Below are 13,922 nucleotides of genomic sequence, written 5' to 3' on the forward strand. Positions count from 1 at the left end.
TAGCAAGTGGTAGATCTGGAGTTAGTGGCCATTTCCTAACTCCCTCTCATGAAGATACCTCAGAGAGGGGTAGTCCAGTTTTCCTCCCTTTGAATCTGGGATGGCTTTAGTGACTTGCTTGGCTAACAGAATTTGGTGAAAATGGTGCTATGATTCCCCAAGCTGGGTCACAGCCAGCTTTGCCACTTCTGCTGGCCATCACGGGAACCCTAAATACTGCAAGTAGAGCATTCAGCATCTGTTGAATACTTCTGGTTGATCCCAGCCTTCCAGCTACCCTTGAAAATCACCAAATTTTGAGTGAAGCTGTCTAGGGCCTCTCAGCCTAAGTCTTCCAGACTATTTCCCTCTATTCCAGCTGCTGATTGCTGAGCTTTCCCTTCCTTCACATGAAGAAACAAAGGCATCTTGTTCCATAAAAAATAGGAAACCTTAGGACTGGATCTGTGGTGTGAAGAGGAAGACTACACCAGGCCCTTTGTCTGCACCACACAGATCTTCTTGGCTTCTTTTATGTCTAGTTTCAGCCCCGGTGTGGCAGCCGTTTCTTCACGACCCCCCATCAGCTTCATGCAATCTGAAATTGCCGGCCTCATCTACGGGCTCTTTCCTTCTCTGCCAGGCTTTCTCTGGCATAGTTTTAAGTATATCTGCTGCCAAAGTGAGCACTCTCTGGCATCTTTGTTTTCTCGATTTTGTGACTATTTTCACTTGAAGTTTTGTTCTCAGAAATGCATAATGAATAATGCATGTGCACAGTTGTATGTCAAAAACCACTTGGTATATATGACCTTTTGTAAAAAACATTCAAATCGTCTAGAAAAGTTGGAAGAAATAACCTCTAATTCCATGGTTCAGAAATGTATTAGTCAGCTCTCCCATTACTGAGATACCATACCTGATACCCACAATTTGAGGGTGGGGAGGTATAATTTGGCTCACGGTGCTGAGGATTTAGTCCACGTGTGATTGGCTGGCTCCAAGGCAGAAACATCAGGGTAGAAGGGCTTGGCAGAGAAAGCTGCTCACCTCACGGCAGCCAGAAGGTGGAGAGAGAAGAGAGGACCCTTGGAGGGATCTCTGGCCTGCCCCCAGCAACATACTTCTTTCAACTGTGTTCTACCTTCTCACAGCACATGGGCTCACCAGTGGGTCAGTTCACTAAAGAGGACAGCATCCCCATAATCTGATCACCTCCTAAACACATGAGACTTTGGGACTGGAGGTATTCCATACCTAAACTATAACAAGAGGTAAGTGAGATGGGTTGCTTTTGTTCATTATTCTTCCAAGCATTGTATTTCTTTTTTCTCTCTCTAGCCTCTGGAATTTTATGTAAATGGGGTGGTGTTATTTAAAACATTAAGTAATGATTATCTTTGTAAATTAATAAATTGATATTCAATATGATAATTTTTACTGATTTATTTCATTTATGTGTATATAGCAATTCATGTAAGCTGTTCATAAGCAGATATGTAGGGCACAAATATTTTTGTGCATTTTTCTCCTTAGACGCAGACCCAATTCCTTGTAGTGGATTTTCTAGGCCAAGAATATTTGTGTTTTCCAAATATATATATATTTGTGTTTTTTTTTTTAAAGTGGTTCTAGGGATTGAACACAAAGCCTTCACACTGAGCTATAACCCCGGCCCTTTTTTGTTTTATTTTTTTGTCTTCTCTTTTTTGTACATTTTAAAATTTTAGTTTATTAGAGCATGTGTGTAGTGCATAATATTTGTGGTCATGTGAGAAGTTGGCTCATGTGAGTAACACATTTTCATTCCTTTTCTCGTCCCCTCTCCCTCCCTCCCCTGCACACGTCTCTTGATCCCCTTCTTTTTTGGGGTACACGTTTGCAGTGCATAATGTTTACATTCTTTATGTTTTATTTTGAGATGGGATCTCAAAAAGTTGCTAAGTTGCCAGGCTGGCTTTGAATTTGACTGGATTTGAATCATCCTACTTCAGCCCTCCAGAGTGCTGGAATGACAGGCTTGTGCCACCATGCCCTCCCAGTGTTATAATTTGACATAATTGGTGAACTCTTCAGAAGGATGTAACAGTCTACTATATTTCCATGTGGTCAATGTAACCTTTAGGTCATATTTTTATCTGTACTTATCTGTACTTATTTATCATCTTTAGAAATTTTTACTAGTTTAATTAGTGAAGAATTCTTCATTTTTAGTAGGCATGTTTTTGATTGCCAGTGACATTGGAGTTATATTATTCTTATTTCCATTGGCTATTTGTAATTTTTATCTGTGTTGCTTATGGATATCATATGGCTATTACATATTTTTCTTACTTATAATTGTTCTCAAGTAAAAGAATATTAACCCTTTAGCACTTAGGTTATTATTTTTCTCTGTGTTTCTTCAACCTTGTTTATAAGTGAGAATTGTTTTCTGTTTTATTTTACTTATACTATACAAAAGTTTAAGGTATGTATAACTTTTATAATGTATGTATATATTTTTATTAAGAAATCAGAAAGATTAAGGGTAAAAAACATTTTAATTAATACTATGTTCTACTTAGTTTCATAGTGTTTTTTATGTTGAAAGCTTATTTGAAAGAGAAAAAAAAACAATGAAAACCATGATACAGAATTTTAAATCAAGATAATAGGATATTAACAATGGTTAATATATTGCATACTGTTATCTTCAAAGTAGTTGCTCAGGTTACAAAATATAGGCATGCAAGATTGATCTAACAAGATAAGCACAAACCATTCCCTTCAATGAACTAAAAGAAATTAGTAGTATAACTATCTTAGCTATCTTGTGTGTGTGCATATATATATATATATATATTTTTTTTTTTCTTTTCCCTTTCTTCTTTTCTCCTTCCCCTATCCCAGTGGTTCTTTCCTTTTGGACACTTTCTTTCTCTTTCACAGTATCTATTGTAGATTTTGGATCTTATTTACTCTTTCAGTTTCTTACACTAGAGAAACAATACAGTGTTTACACATATGAGTCTGATTTCTTTCACTTATGAGTATGGTTTTTAGTTGCATCAATTTACCTAAAGGCAATCCTGGGCAACAAAAGAAAGGCAGGAAGCACCACAATCCTTGACTTGAAATTATACTATAAAACTACTGTGATAAAATCAGCATGGCACTGGCAAAAAACCAGACCTGAGAATCAATGTAACAGATCAGCCACAACTACAAACACACTCAACACCTTATCTTGACAAAAGGGCCAAACATGTTCACTGGAAGAAAGCTAGCCTCTTTAATAAATAGTGCTGGGAAAACTGGCTTCCTACATGCCAAAGACTAAAACTAGACCTATGTCTATTACCATGTACTAAAATGAAGTTTAAATGGATCAAAGATCTAAATATTAAAACAGAAACACTAAATATACTGGAAGAGAAAGTAGGTAGAAATCTTGAAGACATAGGGGTAGGCAGAGAGTTTATGAACAAAACCAAACTGCAAGGGAAATACTTCAAAGAATCAAAAACTGGGGTCTCACCTTATTGAAAACTTTTTACTCATCTGAAATGTACTTTGTAGGAGGAAATGTGGCAGGGAGGCAGCTTTTTTCCTCAGTTCTGTGGTCTTCCCACCCCCACTGTGCTATGTTCCTAACCCTTTCACAGACCTGGCTCTGTGGAGTCCCTCCTCCACAGTCTCTCCCCGTGAGACACACAGTTCAGACAAGGTAAGCGTGACTATGTTCCAGCGATTCCCAGCCTCATCTCAAGCCCTTCCAATGCCCATAGATCTTCGGGCACCAGAGGTCTTTGAAAAAGCTCCTGTAACAACTCTTGGACCAGCTTTAGTGGCTCTCTTCTGTGTTTCAAGTTCCCTTTGAAATCTGTGGGGATGGACAACGTGTGCATAACTCAGATATGGAAGTGTTCAAGGCTGGGTATTAGCTGAGGAGAAAAAAGAATGAGAGATTTTCCAGAAAAACTTTAGACAGACTGGAGTGACAGAAATATTTATGGGCTAATGACAAACAGAGAAAAATAAATGTGCTGAGACTTCAGAATGCTAAACAACGAACCTCAAGTATTTTTTGCTTGGTTTATAAAGATTTCTAAACTGTAGGTGAGGTCATAAGCCCTCTGCTCCTTCCCAGCCCTCCTTAGAGCACCTAAGATTACCGGGGAGGGGAGATGGAGACTCCTGTAGGACAGTCCCCTGACTTCAGGCTTTACTTCCTCAGCAACCATGTTGCCTGTTTTCTGTCCAGGAACATGTCCCTCCTCTTCCTCACCTCTTCCTACTGGATCTTTTCCTGCAGGAAATAAACACACAATCTCCTCTTACCTGCTGTGTTACTCTCTAGAATTTCAGTTACTGTCATCCAAAAATACTAATATTTGTCTTGATTCTTTCCAGAGACAGACCATATTCACAAAAACTTCAGCAAAATATTTGTTATAGCTGTTCTGTGTTATTATTACTTACTATTATTGACTTCTTCCTTTGCCTAATTTGTAAGTGAAACCTTGCCATGAGTATATGTGTATAGAAAACAATAATAGTACATCTACATTCTGACATTATCTGCAGCTTTAGGCATCCCCTGGGGGTCTTGGAATATGTCCCCAGTGAATTTCTACTGCTTTCCCTGTGTTCCCTCCTCCCCTCCATCTGAACCTTATCCCTTCCTCACCTTCACAACCAAATTGTCCTACTTGCTCTCAGCCCCTTGCAGCTGGCTCTACCACCTGTGCTATCCTGGGGTCATTCACGTGGCCTCTCACTACTCACTGAGCACTGCCGGTCCTCAGAGCTTACTTAATGTACTTATTGGACATTTGGTATTCTTCACTGTTTTCTCTTTTTTAGATCTTTTGGCTGTCTGGATCCTCTGAGAGCATCATCTCCAAAGAATGGCCCAAAGGGTTGCTTGTCCAGCACCTTCACTGTGTCCTGTTTTGCTCCAAATGTCACTCAAAAGTAGCTGCTCTGCATGTCCCTGCTGCCTTCCCTCTGGCAAGATTCTGTCCTGGGTTCTGATGTTTTTCTTCATACTTTATATTTCCTGTAATCCATCTTTCTGAAAACTATTACTTTCAGGAAAAAAATCTAGTAACATGACTCCCAAACTTCTGTCATCAGGGTTTTTCTCCTGAGGTCCAGAACTGTTCTTTTTCCTGTAGTTTAATGGTTACGTTCATCAATCTCCAGTTGTGGACACTTGCAACTTAAAGGAGGAGTGGTTTATTTGGCTCACAGTTCTTTTGGTCCAGTACATGGCACCAAGGCAGAAACAGCATGGGGAAAATGCATGGCAGAGGACAGCTGCTCATCTGCAGCAACTAGGAAGCAGAGAGGAGGTGGAGGAACCAGACACAAGAAAACGGTGACACCCTTTCCTCTGCCCTCTCCTTCCCTCCACTCCCAGTGACCTGCTCCTCCAACCAGGCCCCACCTCCTAACAATGCTTGAACTCATCATTGGTCCACTATGAGTGAGTACACCCACGATTCAATCACCTCTCCAAAGCCCCATGTCTGAACAGGTGATACCTTTGGGGAACATTTTAGATTTAAACCATAACAATAACCATCTCTAAGTGATTAACACAAAACCACTGCCTCAACTTACGTACAACAGATATTTGACCCATATGTATTTCCATGTCTCAGTCAAGAGCTTGCATATCCTACCTATGTTATTCCCACATTATTTCTTTCAACACCTCCTGTTGCCAAGCAGTTTAAATCTCATGAATTCTCCCTCATCCCATCACCATCATCCATCTCTTTCTCCCAATTACTTCTACAAAAGGGGGCCCTGGCCACCTTGTCAGACCTTCAAGTTAGTGCCTTGACGGATGGATGTCCTTCTTCAGTGTGGTCCATTGCTGAGGGATGATTTTAAAACAAAGATCCAAGGGTGGCAATGTCCTATCAAGTGGCCTCCCATTTCTACCAAGCACATGTCCCTTGTCCACTTTCTGGTCCATGCTCCTTGTCCACTGCACTGTTCCAGTCTCATCTCACTGTGTCCTTCACAAGATCCTGAGATTCAGTTGGTCAGAGCCAGAAGTGCTTATTAGTCAGTCACAGCTTATCCAGGGCTTATCACCTAGGAATCTAGATAAGCAATCCTGCTGTGTGTACCTATGCCAGCACAATTCCGAAGAACATGAAAACCAAAAAACAGGTCACAGATAGAATTTTAAATTTTTTATTAACCATTTTAAAACAGCAAGAAGAAATAGGTGAAAGTGTTTTTAATAATGTATTTGAACCAGCACATCCAAAATACCATTTTAACATGTAATAAATAAAACTATTCATCAGATACTTTGCATTATTATCATATGAGATGACTGAAAGCCAGTAAGTAATTAAGACACAGCAAATGTCAGTTGAGAAGGTTGCATTTCTCATACCTGACATGCACACAGGGCTGGTGACAGTCGTATGGGGCAGCATGAGCTTCCACCTTCTTACATGCTGTCGCTCCTCCCATAACGCCTGTCACCTTTATATGATCTGCTCAAGCTTTTTTCTCAGAGAGCGTGCTCAAGCTCCTCCTTCCTAATGCTGCTCCCAGTGTAGCTTAAATGACCTTCATACAACAACTTACCCACCAGACAGGATCAAGAGCAGTCCCTGGCCACACTGTCAGCTCTGAATGCCTTGGGGAGTTACTGCCGTGTATCTACATTTCATCTAATAGTGCGGATGGCAGCGATGGGGAGCTATGTGAGGGGGTCATGAACAGCACTGAGAAGTCAGTGTTCAGTGTTAGCAGTGGTCTCCATGGTTGGCACCTGAAGACCCTGTGTTAGGCACTGCCCCAGTGAGTTTCAAGACCTACACCTTTCTCAGGAATTTTGAGCTTACTGAAGGCAATATGACCTAGAACAAAGTGCCAGGAGTGTTGCCTGGATATTTTCTTATCTCCTCACCCAACACTGTACTATGCATCTATACGTTTATACATGCATGCATGCATATATACAAATATCAACATATATTTTTAATATATATTTGAGGAATTGAGTCTACTAAAGCAAGGACTGTTTATTATGAAAAATATGGTTACTTTGTCACTTGTTCTCTTTAGCAAGGATAAACAAATTTAGATATCAAGAAATATGCTTACTTCAATTTCATACTCTTGTTTGAAATATCTTATCTCTGCTTTTTGCTTGTATGCATATATGCAGTGAAGATAACATATTCACAGGGCTTTTATAATAAATGGTAGTGATGCATCTGCTGATAGAAAGCATCATCTCCAGAAATTAATAGTTAAAGGGAGTTTCTACCATTCTAAGAGTAAACTTAAAAAAATCAAAAGGACTATATCCAGTTAATTATTGCAGGCCCTTTTGCTCTTGGCTAAGTAATTGCTCAGTAATTTATTTCTAGTTTATACACACTTCAATAGCAGCAGCTTGTTTCTGACTGGTGACCAAATTGCCATGTGGCTGCTAACAGGTGACTTGTGGAATAAATATCCAGAGTGTGTGTCTGGAATGAGGCAGTGGGGAAGCAAGGGGAACTGAGCAAACTAATTGTGGAGAAAACATCGCCTGCACACTGGAGTCACATCTGGCCTAGGTTATTATTAAGCAAGCTGTGGCTCCATTTAGCCTCAGTGAGAGCGGCCTCAGTGCCCTTGAGAGCAGCCTGTGTGAATCTGAGAGACAAGGAGCACGAGGTGCACATGGTCACAAGAAAATTCCAGAAGGCCGTAGCCCACACATGCGCATGTCAGTACCTCTCTCCCTGTCTGGCAGCATGGGCATGACTTCCTGGATGATGCCAGAGATGACTAACACATGTTAGGCTCTGCCCCATCATTTGTGTCATGCTCCTTAGAAGGAAGCTATTTAACATATGGAAACACTTCCCCCTTTACATTTTGTAGGGTTGTTGAGTTCAGTTATTGTGAAGACAAATAATTCCAACCATGGGGGTGGAAAATGCATCACACTTCAATAAATAGCTTTTTGAAATGTTTAATTCTTTAATGGTGTGGATTTTTTTGCAGCATATATGCATGCAAATTAATCATTATTTTTTGACATACCAAAAGATGATTATAGAAATACTGCTCTAACAACCACAGTTTGTATAATAGAGAGTAAATGATCGTTATTAAAAGGAGGAAAAGTCTTATTTGTTGTATTTAAGTTGATAATCGGCATTCAAACAAAGTTTACGTCTTCATTATGGATTCTATGAAGTTGTGTCCATTTAAACAATTATAAGAATGCGCTATAATCTAGGGCAGTGTTCCTCAGGTATGTCTGTGGTGGGTCATAAAAACCTGCTGATAGGCCATAAAACGATACAAATTTGTTCCCGTGTGCGTCTTACAAGGGCCAGCATGCAATTCCATTGATGGGTTTCCTTTGCAGTGGAAACTGAGAACGGAAGGTAAAGTGAGCCGTTGAGCTCTCCGTTTCTTCCTTATTATTTTGGCTCTGCTGATATGTGTTACAGTCAAAATCGTTCAAGAATCATGGGTCTAAAGTAGCATTTGCCAGCTAGAAGCACATATAAATTTGGAAGCCCGAATTTCACATTTTTACTTGGAAATGCACAATGCATTTGAGCGTAATGAAGACATTGTGATGAGGCACGTGTTTAACATTGTTTAACCTGCTTTTTGGCCTATTTTGCAGGAAAATCATCTTTGTTTTTTGATCATGAAATATTCAATATACTTGGGATTATTAAGGTTCCAAGGAGAAAAGTCTGGGAACTGGGGTTTAGGAGAAATCAAGAAGCACCATCTAAATCCACATGCAGTCATAGCCATAGGCCCACAAATTTGACTGCATTAGCTATGAACTGTGGCTGCACTCCTGTCAATTTGTTCTCTGGCTATTTTACACTATGATTGTTTTGACTGTGGTTACACACACACACACACACACACACACACACAGACTCACAAATTCCCACCTCTGCACAACCTGCATGCAAGTGTGATCTGAGCCGAGGAAGAACTGCCTTGGATTTCTAACCTCTAGCACTATAAGCTCATACACTTCTATCATCAAAGCTACTAAGACTGAGGTGGTGGATTACGGCAGCAAGGAAAACTAGTGCATTAGTGTCAGAGTGTGGCAAGGACAATGAAGAGAAGAAAGCTATCAAGCCAATTTCATTAGAAACATAAACACGATCCTAAATAAAAGAGAAGCAGGCTAAATCAAACAAAACAGGAAAAGAAAAACAGATTTTTTCCATGTTGTGCTTATGCCAAGAAGGCAAGGCTGCCAAGAAAACCAGTCAATAACATTTACCATGTTGACAGCCACAAAGGATAGAACCTATGGTGTCCTTAGCATGCGTCAGCCAGCATCTGACAAAAGACATCCATTTGTAACTTTATAATTTATTACTACAACACCCATTTTAAATGTATTAGTATAAACTCTTACAAAAGAGGAATGGAAGGGAACTTTTAAAAACTTGCCCGAAGGTAAATCTACCAACCCACAGGGCAAACATGATACTAAATTGAATTACTCTGAAAGCTTCCTTTGAAATTGGGGACAAAAGAAAGAGATCACCACTTGCATTCTATATTGTACTGAAATCCATAGCTAGCACAAAATTGTCATTTTTAAGTAACAAGAATGAAGAAACAAGCCATCATTATTTGATGATGATATGCTTAGAACACCCAGAAAAACTAGAATTTTCAATGAAATTCAGAAACTCTTTTCACCAAAAACATAAACTGTATTTCTGTTTACCAGGAATGAGAAGTAACTACTAACACATCATGAATGACACCAGAAAACCAGAAAACTTAATTAAGAAACATTATAGATACACTGCATATATCAGTTGGAAAACCTATTTTAAAAATATTAATTTATCTGTAGATTCAAGACCATCCCCAACAAAATCTCAGTTGATGATATTTTTGAGGTAATTTGGCAAATTGATTCTAAAATTTATATAGATACACATAAAGGCAGTAATTGAAAAATATTTTTGCAAAAATCATTCAGACTTTCTCTACCAGAAAAGAACACACACAGGTTATTTATTAAAAGTGATGATACAAAAAAAAAAAAATTAGTAATATTATAGAAATAGAAAGATGAACCATTGTAAAAGAATAGAGAATCCACAAACAGACCACCCAGATATAGTCCATTGACTGTGACAAAGGAGCATTACATTTACCTATAAAAGTTTCAAGTTTATCATTCTTTATGGCTGAGTAGTATTCCATTATATAAAAAAAACACATCTTTTTTATAGGTCAGTGAATGCAACTCAAGACTGTACTCATAAGTGAAATAAATCAGAGCCATATGTGTAAACATGGTATTGTCTCACCAGTGTGAGAAACTGAACAATTAAATAAGATTCAAAATGTACAATACATATTGTGAATTGGGAAGAAAGTGTTCAAAAGAAAAGAGAAACAATGATAGGGGAAAGAGGAAAGGAAGGAAGGGAAAAGGAAAAATATATATACAAAGATAGTTAGGATAGTTATACAGCTATTTTCTCTTAGTTCATTGAAAAGAGGGGTCTGTGTTAATATTGTTTGGACAATATTTCACGCATATATCTTGTACTCTGAGTAACTACTATAAAGATAACAATATGCAATGTATTAATTATTGATACTTTCTTACCAGTATGTTTTATTTTTATTTTTTTTCTCTTTAAAGTACAAACATTAGAAAAAAGGAGCATTACAGAACAGTGGGGAGATGATATTTTCAATAAATGGCACTGAGGCTATTAAAGTTCCATAAAAACAAAACTGCAGTTTTACCCCTACCCCGCTGAATATACATATACCAGCTGCAGGTGGACTGTTAACTTACCTGTGAAGATTTTGCAGCTTATTGGAGGAAGTGTAGAAGATCCAGTCATGCGCTGAGAAGAGGGAAGGGTTTTTAAAGAAGACCCAGTAAGCACTAATCATCAAGCGTGTGCCACCTGACAGTTCCTTCTCAGGTCCATTTCCCCTCCTTCTTCCCTGACATGCAGAATGCATTGCACTCAGAGAGCTGTGCATGTCCACCTTCCTCCTCATCTAACCCTCACTGCAAATAATATATTTTGGGTCTCCTTCTCATCATGGAAGTGATGGTGTCCTAGCTCCCTGGGTAGCGGCCGTTGGCTGGACTCACTGGAGGGAGTGTGGAGGGAGGAGAGGGACACAAGCTCTTCCTGCCTTTGTAACTCTGGTGGCTCCTCTGACAATGACTTGTCCCTTCCTAGATGGTCTTTCTTCCAAAGGTCCAGAGTCCAGTAGAATCCCATCCCAGGGGCTCAGCTCCCTTTGGGTGCTGCCAGTTCCTTAGCTCTGGACGGATGACTTCCTCCATTGGGAGTGGCAGCTACTTCCTGCTCTCCTTGGTCTCTGATCACCTCTGTAGCCCCTGCTTGGCTTTTAAGCAATTTCAGCACTTTTGTGACTAGATGTCCATATTAAAATCTCTCTATTTAACCATGTGAAGGTGATTTTTTTCCAGGTGACTTGCTTTCCTGACTTATTTCTGACCAAAAGATAAATTCAAAAAAAGATAAATTCAAATTACATTAAAATTGAGAACTTTTGTCATAAGGAAAAGACATACACATATCTTTAATCCGATTACATCAGTGACCCTGAAAACAATTTTTTAAAAAAACTAATATTTGGCATCCGCCAGTTCACTTGATCCAATAAAATTATTTCCTTTCCAATGAAAAGGAAACAAACCCCTCTTCTCTATTTTATTTTTTTCCCTATTGTGTTTGTTTTTTTTTGTTTTTGTTTTTCTCCGGTACCAGGAACCGAACTCACGACCTTGCGCTTGCCAGGCAGGCGCTTTTGCCGCTGAGCTAAATCCCCAGCCCTTTTTTCCCTATTGTGGATATTGGTTTGCAATTAGTTCGTACAATTTTATGTTCTGGTACTGTAATGAAATGCTTAAACCTGGGCAACCTATAAAGTAAAAGATTTATTTAACTCATAGTTTTAGAGGTTCAAGTGCATGGTACTGGCTCTTGTAAGAACCTTGTGTAGATGGCATCCACAGTAGTGGGACTGTATGTGAGCCAGAGAGATTGTATGGTGAGATACAAAGCCAGAGTGACGGTGGTCTGAGAAGAGCTGTATTCATCCTTTGACGGCACAGCTCCAATGACCTAAAGACCTCCCATGAAATCCCACCTCTTACAGGACCTACAGCCCTTCAGCATTGCCACACTAAGGACCAGTGACATGAACCCTTTTGGGGCAAACCATGTACAAACCATGGTGTGGGCTCTAACTCCACAATGTTTTCCATTCATCCACAGAATGCTTTTGATGTGCCAACGGCAATCCTGTTGCTTGACGAAGATGTTCCTGAGGCAATCTGCAAAAGCAAACCTAGGTCTGAAGTGTAAGTAATTTTACAACATTCGTGTACTGAGAACATGGATCTTTTTCCTCACTGGGAGTTGGGGTGGGGTGGAGAGGGAATGAGAATGACTGTTGTAAAATGGAGGTTTCACTCAAAATTTTAAGGATAAATCTTGTGCTGCTTGTGTCCCCAGGGCTGCTGCTGTGCCGGCCTGGGCATCACTGTCAGAACATGGGCTGCTACAGGTGCAGGGGTGGAGCTGCCCCCTCTCCAGACTTCACCGTCCTGAGGGGCTTCCCCGAACCCTGTCTCCCCTTCTGCAAATGGCTGCAACATATGACTGTTCTCAGTTGCCCTTTTGGAGTGTGGCATACGTTCTGTGGTGCTCTTGCCTCATTCTATGTGTTTTACTCATTGCATTTAAAACAAACATATTGCTTTTTAAAAGACAAAGAAAAAGAGAAAAATAAAAGCCCAGTGGTGGACTTCCTGATGCTTAGTGATGAAGGTAAACACTAAACACCTGGAAAACAGCAGGACACTGTTTCCTTCCTGAGAAAAACCTGCACAGGAGTCAGTCCTAAACTCTGGTCAGCCTGTTGAGTGCTGCTGACATTGCAGTCAGGTCTGTTCTCCAACACCATAAAACTTGCAAAAAATAGACCACCAGGGTGTTTTCCACACCAAATCAGCCAGGTTTTTGCATTGTAGTGGTACAGGTGGCTGAGAGTGACATGCAGAATGCACTGCACTCAGAGAGCTATGCATGTCCACCCCCCTCATCTAACCCTCACTGCAAATAATATACTTTGGGTCTCTTCTCAACACAAGGGTTTTCCAGAGGTGAGTATGACGATGAAGCCACACAGGACAGGTTATCAAGAAGAATGTGACCACAACTGCAGCCTCCAGTTCCCACCTCACAGATGCTCCGAGGAACAGTCAAGCTTTCAAACACTCCCTCGTCTCTCTGCAGATAAAAGGCTGTGCTTATTGAGTGCGGGTGACCAGATGACATAGAACCTCCCAGCGGGTGGAAACATGACAACAGTGGAGACAAAACATGCTTATGATTTCCACAGGCACTTGGAGTTTAGTACTTGGCAATGAAAATAATTCCCCAAATGATACTGAATACAAATATTCCCAATTCACTCTACAACATTTATTTCTGTTTTCCTATTCTATATCCTCTTAAAGAGGAAAAATGGTTTTAGGAAACAGCATATGGGAAACTTTCAGCTCAGCCTTCAGACACAGATGAGGAAGCCTCTCTAGCGGCTGTGAGGTAAACTCCCCCCAGATGTTTGATTGTCTGAACATGAAAATGCGTGGATCTCCACCCAAACTTTATGATACACACACCCATGTTCCATTCCGTGTACCAACTGGATGCTCTGTGTGTCACAAGAACACTCGTGTTCTCCCCAAACTCCTGAGTGGGTAAGGGATGCAGCCCCCACATTCTTCCTATCAAAGAAGCAAGTGAGGAATTCATGCCTGGCTTTCCCTGATTAAGCCTGGAGCATGACCTTTTCTCATCCCAACAATGGTTTTATTGAAAAGGAATTTGAGGGGCACAGCAGCGTGCTGGACCTAT

The 13,922-nt window shown here is 40.1% G+C and overlaps 1 long non-coding RNA gene across 1 annotated transcript; it reads left to right on the top strand.

The window, feature by feature from the left end:
- The first annotated feature begins 1,153 nt into the window (after positions 1-1,153).
- Positions 1,154-12,788, top strand: LOC106148893. Its single transcript, XR_001234646.1, has 3 exons — positions 1,154-1,253; positions 12,276-12,361; positions 12,516-12,788. It is a non-coding gene; the product is annotated as an uncharacterized LOC106148893 (long non-coding RNA).
- Positions 12,789-13,922: the final 1,134 nt, after the last annotated feature.

This window comes from Chinchilla lanigera, unplaced genomic scaffold (assembly GCF_000276665.1).
Source record: "Chinchilla lanigera isolate Chin_1 unplaced genomic scaffold, ChiLan1.0 scaffold00031, whole genome shotgun sequence".
NCBI classification, from domain to species: domain Eukaryota; kingdom Metazoa; phylum Chordata; class Mammalia; order Rodentia; family Chinchillidae; genus Chinchilla; species Chinchilla lanigera.